General features: G+C 48.7%; 1 pseudogene; it reads left to right on the top strand.

Moving 5' to 3' along the window:
- Positions 1-2,342: 2,342 nt before the first annotated feature.
- Positions 2,343-2,582, top strand: LOC139279595 (U2 spliceosomal RNA; annotated as a pseudogene).
- The last annotated feature ends 7,139 nt before the right edge of the window (positions 2,583-9,721 follow it).

Below are 9,721 nucleotides of genomic sequence, written 5' to 3'. Positions count from 1 at the left end.
TGCCTGTACGGTCACTGCTTGGATAGGCAGGGGAAGTTACTCTGAGCCCAAGTATATCGCTGTATTCACAATATGGAACTGGATAGGGATTGGGAGAGAACTAAACAGGGAGAGGAGGGGGAGGGAAGGGAGTGCGAGATGGAGAGGGGAAGGGCAGGGACAATGGGATTTAGATTAAGAAACGAGGGAAGAGAGAGACTGTGAAAAATCAAATGTGAAATGAAATAAAAAGGAATTGCTGCACAAGCAGCCGATACCAGAGATGTTCAGCCATGAACTCATTGAATGGCGGTGCAGGCTCGAAGGGCCGAATGGCTTACTCCTGCACCTATTTTCTATGTTTCTATGAAGAGGTGGTTGCTGACACACTGAGAGAAAGCAGTTAGGATTTATGGACCTGGAGGAAGTGATGTGTGGGAGAGGTCCAGGGCTGATGGTAACCAGGGTAGAGTGTGGTATGAATCGAACACCAACACTGGGCAATGCCCCGTTGATTATAATTCCGTCTCACCCACCCTTCGTGGCTACTGCCAGTTCTTGGGTTGCTGGAATGCAGTTCTGGACTCCTTACTGGGAAAAAAAAACCCCAAGGTCCATTTGCGTTCACTGTCTACCATTCTGGTACTCGCATGATACAACGATGGCGGAGTTGTTGACCAATCTCAGCGATCAATCTCTATCGGCTAGTCTCGAACAGACCCAGACATGAGGCAAGGAAAACCGCCAATGATGGAGAATTTGGGAACCACAGAACATAAGAATTAGGAGCAGGAGTAGGCCATTCGACCCCTCGAGCCTGCTCCGCCATTCAATAAGATCATGGCTGATCTTCGACCTCAACTCCACTTTCTCACCCGACCTCCATATCTCTTGATTCCCCTAGAGTCCAACAATCTATCCCAGCCTTGAATATATTCGACAATTCAGCATCCACAGCCCTTTGGGTAGAGCATTCCAAAGATTCTGAGTGGAAAAAATTCCTCCCTTATCTCAGTCTTAAATGGCCGATCCCTTATGCTGAGACTGTGCTCCCTAGTTCTAGATTCTCTAGCCAGGGGAAACAAGCTCTCAGCATCCACCCTGTCAATCCCACCCCCCCTCAGAATCCTATAAGTTTCACTGAGATCACCTCTCCTTCTCCTAAACTCCACAGCCACCTGTCCCTCCCAAACGTGCTCCACTCCGCTCTGGTCATGTCCCAAATGACTCATACGCTGGATTCCCCCAACCATGTTATTCTCCGAGATGAACATGGCCGCCGTGTGAACTTGACTTGCCGTGGCATCCCTTTCCCCGGGGACGTCGCGCAGCGGCTGAACTTTGCTGCCGTGGAAAGTGCCCCCAACGCCCCTCCGCCCCTCCGCCCCTCCGCCCCTTTGCTGGAAGCTGTGCCATCCTCTGAACGGGCGACTGGGCGAAGTGCACGGCATGGCACGGCCTCGGGTGGAGGCAGAAGCGGGAGCCGGGTGTCCGGCGCCCCGCGGTCCGTCCAGACCCGCCATTACCGCGCCAGTGCCGACCTCCGTGAGCGTGGCGCACGTCGAAGAGCGCGATGCATAGTCGGGCAAACGTGACTCTTTCAAAAAAAAAACCAGTGTCACCTTGAAAGAAAGGTTGAGGAAGTCCCACAATTCAAGTTGCATAAACCCAGATCTTTGATCTTAAAAAGATATTTATTGAACTATTTAAACAAGTGTTTAGCATTTCCGCACTGGTTGGGTTTAAGGCTGGTTGAAAACTCGCTTTATTTTACCAAAGGTATCCAAGGGGCGTGGGCCAAAGGCAGGTACATGGAGTTAGGTCGCAGATCAGCCATGAACTCGTTGAATGGTGGAACAGGCTCGGGGGGGGCTGAATGGCCTGCTCCTGGTCCTATGAGTAGGTGGACAATCAAAGGTTGAGCCTTGATATTAACCCGCACTGTACCCGCACTTGCAGCCCAACATGTGACTGCGAAGGGAGATTCTTGCTGGCCCCGAAGAGCAATCGGTCCCCTTCACACCTGCTCTACCTCCTGACATTTCTGGAAGTCTTTGTTTCAAAACGCTGGGCTCCTGTGGGCGGGGAGTTCCAGTTCGAGCGACCTCTGAACTGTTCCGTCAGACAGTACAATCGGCCTCTTGCACCCCCCCCCCCCCACTGCATTGTGGGTAAAAGTGTGCCGAAAGTGACCCCCTGTGTTTTTAAGGTTTCACAAAGATGGCTTTGGGAATTAGCCGGGGAGCGGAGGGGGGTGGTCGCCGTGACTATGGTGGGTGTCTGCTCTCCCTGTACCGCAGCAGAAGTTCCCGTTTCTGTAAATCTGTAGCGATAGACAATAGGGCCCGGGGTTGGTGATCAAGGTCACTTCTCGGCCTTTTGGCTAAGATCATGCGTAACTGACCTGACAGGGGAGTAATCATGACCCCAACGTGGTTCTCCCTGGATCGGGAAGGTGGTTCTCCTATGCTTTTTGGAAATAGGAGGTGGGTGGGGTGGCTTGACCCATCCACCTCCACGGAGGTGTGTGTGGGGGGCCTGACCCATCCACCTCCATGGCACGAACCTGGTATTGCAGTACTTCCAGGAACGGTGCAGTGGCTCTAGGCCTTTTGGCTAAGAGCATTGGCGCAGGGTGATCCTTGATGTGTGCAAGGTGACCTCTGGCATTTGTGATTTGACAAAGAATTGGAAAGATTGGCTACGAATAAAAAAAAAAATCAAGGTCCCGGCCTCGGAACCAAGTTCCTGTTCTGTTCCGCCAGTCAGTCGGATCCTGGCTGTCAGCAGCTGTGCGCATTATCAGCAGATCTGCAGACTAGAATTTTCCACACAGGAGCTCGGGAGCTCCACGTCACAAAGGGTCATCGTCATTTCCAGCTATTATTTATTTTGAGGTTTGTCCATGCGGAATTAAACAGACAAGCCCCACCCCACTGGGCACTCGATGAGGTTTGCCTAGCAGTAGCAAGTTCAGTGGTTCAACTCTCGGCCCTCGCCGAGTTTGCTGATCGATCTTGAGCTATGAGTAGGAAGGGGTTACTACAATTGGACCACGGGAACAGGAGACCATTCAGCCCCTCAAGCCTGTTCTGCTATTCAGTTAGATCAAGGCTGATCTGTATCTGAGCTCCATTTGCCCGCCTTGGTTCCCTAACCCTTAGTACTCTTACCGAACAAAAATCTGTCCATCACAGTGTTGACATTTTCAATTGACCTCCAGCCTCAACAGCTATTTGGGGGGAAAGAGAGTTCCAAATTTCTACAACCCTTTGTGTGAAGAACTGTTTACTGATTGGCCTGGCTCTAATTTTAAGGTTAGACCCTGTATTTCTGGACTCTCCCATCAGAAGCAATACTTCTATACAGTAATATAGTGGTTATGTTACTGGACCAGTAATCCAGAGGCTTCGACTAATGATCCAGGGACACGAGTTCAAATCCCACCGCGGCAGCTGGATAATTTAAATTCAGTTAATTAAATAAATCTGGGATAAAATGCTAGTGTCAGTAATGGTGACCATCAAACTATTGGATTGTTGTTAAAAAAAAAACATTTAATTCACTAATGTCCTTTTAGAGAAGTAAATCTGCCGTCCTTACCCAGTCTGGACCTATATGTGGCTCCTGAGTCACAGTAGTGTGGTTGACTCGTAACAGCCCCTCTGAAATGACCGAGTGAGACACTCTCAGTTAAAGGAGCAATTAAGGGATGGGCAATAAATGCTGGCATTGCCCACATCCCGTGAATGAATCTACCCTATCCCATCCTTTAGTCCATCTTGGAACAACTCATGAGGGATAGTAAACTACTTTATAAGAATTCTGGGAATTCCAAACTTGTGTCCAGGATTTTACTTCCAAAAACACAAAAGAGTGGACCGTTTGTGAGCAAGTGTTCACAACACACATTGGTTCGTGCTCCACTAGTTGGTTGCAGCTATTGATGCAGCATTGGGCCAGTGCACACGGTGGTCTCCAGTAATCATTCTACATCGCACAATGTTTCAATTGTGGCAGGTTTTCTTTTAATATTATTCTAGTTTTGTTACTCGTGTCATATTCCTCCCGCCCCCGCCTTTTGTATGTGTCGTTTGTTTCACTGAATTTCCACTTGTTGAAATTCCTGCAATTTTTTTTGTTGTTATCTGAAGTAACTTTATTTGAAACTGTTAAATATGACACTGTACACAGTGCTTAAATTATTTTTGTATTAAAATCGGTTTTGAAAAGTCCCGGTGTGTTGTTGAAATGCTTCACCATGTGCTGTTCACCAGTTCAGTCGCCCTCCTGGTTCTAACGCCAAACACTGAAATACAAACCGGAAACACTCAGCGGGCCGGGCAGCACCGGCGGGAAGAGAGAGAGAGAGAGAGAGAGAGAGAGAGCGACAGAGTTAACGTTTCAGGTCGACGACCCTTCGTCAGAACTGGAAGAAGTTAGAGGTTCAACAGCTTTTAAACAAGTGTAGGGGCGGGGAAAGAACAAAAGGGAAGGTCAGAGATTAAGTATCAAAAAGGGATCATGGAGAAATTGCACTTTTATTCTGATTTCCCCTCTTTGAGTTACTGGGACCGGATTATTTTTTAATTTTCACTTAATTTTGTGCCTAAGAATGTTGTTGCAGGAGATGGAAAATCAGGCACTTGCCAACATTCATTGGTATCACATTTGTTTTAAACATTTGTGGGGGGTGCGGGGGAATAAGGCTCATTATGCAACTGGTAGTTGAGGTCAGGATGGTGGGTATTTGATTAGGGATCATAGGAATGACTAGACGTAAAAAGATTTTGCCATCTACCTTCCCCGGTAGTAGCACGATACAACGATGATTGGGGTTGTTGACTAATCACAACATTTCAGTAGAACGACAGCATCGTGGTTATGTTACTGAGGCCAATTATCCAGATATGCGAGTTCGAATCCCACCACGGCAACTGGGAAATTTAAATTCAGTTCATTAAATAAATCTGGAATAAGAAGCTATTGTCAGTGACCATGAAATTGTTGTTAACTCAACTAGTTCACTAATGTCCTTTTAGGGAAGGAAATCTGCCGTCCTTACCCGGTCTGGCCTGTATGTGACTCCAAACCCACAGCAATGTGGTTGAAACATAGAAACATAGAAAATAGGTGCAGGAGTAGGCCATTCGGCCCTTCTAGCCTGCACCGCCATTCAATGAGTTCATGGCTGAACATTCAACTTCAGTACCCCATTCCTGCTTTCTCGCCATACCCCTTGATCCCCCTAGTAGTAAGGACCTCATCTAACTCCTTTTTGAATATATTTAGTGAATTGGCCTCAACAACTTTCTGTGGTAGAGAATTCCACAGGTTCACCACTCTCTGGGTGAAGAAATTCCTCCTCATCTCGGTCCTAAATGGCTTACCCCTTATCCTTAGACTGTGACCTCTGGTTCTGGACTTCCCCAACATTGGGAACATTCTTCCTGCATCTAACCCCGTCAGAATTTTAAATGTTTCTATGAGGTCCCCTCTCATTCTTCTGAACTCCAGTGAATACAAGCCCAGTTGATCCAGTCTTTCTTGATAGGTCAGTCCCGCCATCCCGGGAATCAGTCTGGTGAACCTTCGCTGCACTCCCTCAATAGCAAGAATGTCCTTCCTCAGGTTAGGAGACCAAAACTGTACAGCATACTCCAGGTGTGGCCTCACCAATGCCCTGTACAACTGTAGCAACACCTCCCTGCCCCTGTACTCAAATCCCCTTGCTATGAAGGCCAACATGCCATTTGCTTTCTTAACCGCCTGCTGCACCTGCATGCCAACCTTCAATGACTGATGTACCATGACACCCAGGTCTCTTTGCACCTCCCCTTTTCCTAATCTGTCACCATTCAGATAATTGTCTGTCTCTCTGTTTTTACCACCAAAGTGGATAACCTCACATTTATCCACATTATACTTCATCTGCCATGCATTTGCCCACTCACCTAACCTATCCAAGTCGCTCTGCAGCCTCACAGCATCTCTCCACCAACATACACCACCATGACCATCTTTTTCCAACAGAGTTTTCAGGTAGGAGGACTGTCATTTGCACGAAGCAGGGGATGTTTGAGTACATTCCTTCAGTGAAGGATGGATGGTGGGGCGGTGGGTGAAGAGGGGTGGTTATATGCGTGCTGGTATGAGCAGTCCGGTTAACTTATGTAGTAGGTGGGGGAAACTCTGGCCTCAGCTGCCCCTCTGAAATGGCCGAGACAGACACTCAGTTGTACCAAATCGCTGTGACACTGTGGGAGTACCTTCAGCACACGGACTGCAGCGGTTCAAGAAGGCAGCTCACCACCACCATCACCTATAGGGAAATTAGGGATTGGCAATAAACATCTGCTCTGAACTACCAATGATAGATGAGGCCCTCGGTTTAACGTCTTGACCCAAAGCCCATTGCTGCATATCTCCCCCTCCCCATCTGCCTCCCTCCCCCACTTGGCCCCTCCCCCACCTACCCCCTCCCCCCATCTGGCCCCTCCCAGACCGCTGTCCCGGTCAGAGATTAGCTAATGCAGCACAGACCAAACTACACCTCATTTAATATGCAAATAAGACGTGTTCCCTGCTTGAACAGGTCACATGACTGTTCTTAAAGCTGAGGCCAGGGTTTCCCCCACCTACTACATAAGTTAACCGGACTGCTCATACCAGCACGCATATAACCACCCCTCTTCACCCACCGCCCCACCATCCATCCTTCACTGAAGGAATGTACTCAAACATCCCCTGCTTCGTGCAAATGACAGTCCTCCTACCTGAAAACTCTGTTGGAAAAAGATGGTCATGGTGGTGTATGTTGGTGGAGAGATCGAAGTTGTTCTCCTTAGACCAGAGAAGGTTAAGGGGAGATTTGATAGAGGTACTCAACATCATGAGGGTTTTGATGGAGTAAATAAAGAGAAACTGGTTCCACTGACAGGAGGATCGGTATTCTGGGTATTCTACGGTAAGTGTCTCACCTCCTGACTCCCCAAAGCCTTTCCATCATCTACAAGGCACCAGTCAGGAGTGTGATGGAATACACTCCACTCGCCTGGATGAGTGCAGCTCCAACAACACTCAAAAAGCTCAACACCATCCAGGACAAAGCAGCCCGCTTGATTGGCCCCCCATCCACCACCTTCAACATTCACTCCCTCCACCACCGGCGCACCGTGGCTGCAGTGTGTACCATCTACAAGATGCACTGCAGCAACTCGCCAAGGCTTCTTCAGCAGCATCTCCCAAACCCACGACCTCTACCGCCTAGAAGGACAAGGGCAGCAGCTGCATGGGAACACCACCACCTCCACGTTCCCCTCCAATTGTTTGCGGCAGAGGAGCAGCGAGAGATCGTAGCGGAGGTGCGGCAAATGAGGGTACAGAGCCCAGAAGAGCCTCCCTAACAGTACTGTGGGAGTACCTTCCCCACACGGGCTGCAGAAGTTCAAGAAGGCAGCTCACCACCACCTTCTCGAGGGGCTATTAGGAATGGGCAATAAATGGCGACCTTGCCAGTGATACCCACATCCCGTGAATTAATACATTTTTAAAAATGTAAACATTGGACACAGATTTAAAATAATAGGCAAAACAACCAGAGGAAAGGTGAGATCTTTTCTATGCAGTGAGTTGGTGTGATCTGGAATGCGCTGTTTGAAAGAGCGGTGGAAACACATTCAACGGTAACTTTCAAAAGAGAATTGGATATATACTTGATAAAGGAAAATATTGCAGGGCTATGGGGAAAGAGCAGGGGGAGTGGGACTAATTGGATAGCGCTTTCAAAGAGCCAGCACAGGCACAATGGGCTGAATTACCTCCTTCTGTGCTGTATGACTTTATGAGGGCTAACCAAGGTATTGTGCAAAGGCATTACAGTGATTTTTTTTTTCATATTGTATTGACCTAGCGTTACTCCGTTAACCTTTACTCTAAACTGGCAGCACTGATCTTGAACCTTTGACGACGAGGTCTCTTCCCTGATCAACAGACTTCAGTACAGACCCCGCATCAAAAATGTAAACACAAACAATATTAAAAGAAAGCGATCAGGTCAGATAACTGTTTTCATTAGTTCCCAAAGCTCTCCAGCACTGGGGGTTTTCCTCACATCATGTCTGGGTCCGTTGTACACTAACTGGAATCATAGAGTCACCATTCGGCCCATCGACTCTGTGCCAGCTCCTTGAAGAGCCCAGTTAATCCCCCTCCCCCGCTCGTTTGCCAAATCCCTGCAGTTTGCTCTCCTTCCAGTATTTATCCAATTCCTTTTTGAAGGCTGCTATTGAATCTGTGTCCAGCACCATTTCAGGAGTGCAGTCCAAATCCTAAAGTAAAAACGTTTTTCCTCGTGTTGCTTCTGGTGCTTTTGCCAATCGCCTTAAATCTGTGTCCTCTGGTTATCCACCCTACAGCCATTGGAAACAGTTCCTCTTCCTTGACTCGATCTAAACCTTTCATGAATTTGAATGACTCTATCAAATCTGCCCTTAGCCTTCTCTGTTCTAATGAAAACAACCCCAGCTTCTCCAGTCTCTCCATGTAACTAATGGATAGAGATCGATTGCTATGCTTGGTTCACAACTCCATTAACGTTGGATCATGTGACTCATCATCATCATCATCATCATAGGCAGTCCCTTGGAATCGAGGAAGACTTGCTTCCACTCCTGAAGTGAGTTCTTTGGTGGCTGAACAGTCCAATACGAGAGCCACAGACTCTGTCACAGGTGGGACAGATAGTCATTGAGGGAAGGGGTGGTTGGGACTGGTTTGCCGCACGCTCTATCCGCTTGATTTCTGCACGCTCTCGGCATTGAGACTCGAGGTGCTCAGCGCCCTCCCGGATGCGCTTCCTCCACTTAGGACGGTCTTTGGCCAGGGACTCCCAGGTGTCAGTGGGGATGTTGCACTTTATCAGGGAGGCTTTGAGGGTGTCCTTGTAGCGTTTCCGCTGCCCACCTTTGGCTCGTTTGCCGTGAAGGAGTTCCGAGTAGAGCGCTTGCTTTGGGAGTCTCGTGTCTGGCATGCGACCTATGTGGCCCGCCCAGCGGAGCTGATCGAGTGTGGTCAGTGCTTCGATGCTGGGAATGTTGGCCTGGACGAAGACGCTAAATGTTGGTACGTTTGTCCTCCCAGGGGATTTGTAGGATCTTGCGGAGACATCAGGCGACTACCGGGATGGTGGAAGGTGAACTTGATGACCTTGGACCTTTCCCGTCTGGTAATTCCGTCGTTCCTATGCTAAAACAAAAACCAAATACTGCGGACTCTGCAAACCTGAAATAAACACAGGATAACGCTGGAAACACTCAGCGGGTCAGGCATCATCTGTGGAGAGAGCAACAGGGTCCATGTTTCAAGTGGGTGACCCCTCGTCAGAACTGGAAGAAGTTCGAGATGTAACAGTTGATGAACAGGGGCTGGGAAAGGCAGGGAGGAGGGGAGGAAAGAACAAGAGAGGAGGTCTGCGATCGGCAGGGGTGATTAAACGACCAAAGGGATGATGCCAAGCTTGCGGTATGACTGATGGTTGCATTTCCTGATAAAGAAAAGAATAGTTGCGCGAGTGCAAAACACATTTCCAATGCGTTGGCAGGAGTCACTCTGATTACGGATCCCCAGGCAGTGCCAGAAGGTTTCTTTTTTCTGTCTGTCTTCTCTGCTCCTCCATCGGTGGCCGTGCCTTCAGCTGCCTGGGCCCCAAGCTCTGGAACTCCCTCCCTATACCTCTCCGACT

The sequence above is a fragment of the Pristiophorus japonicus genome, chromosome 1 (genome assembly GCF_044704955.1).
Source record: "Pristiophorus japonicus isolate sPriJap1 chromosome 1, sPriJap1.hap1, whole genome shotgun sequence".
Lineage (NCBI taxonomy): Eukaryota > Metazoa > Chordata > Chondrichthyes > Pristiophoridae > Pristiophorus > Pristiophorus japonicus.
The sequence above is the reverse complement of the archived record's forward strand: the minus strand, read 5'-3'. Positions and strand labels throughout refer to the sequence as shown.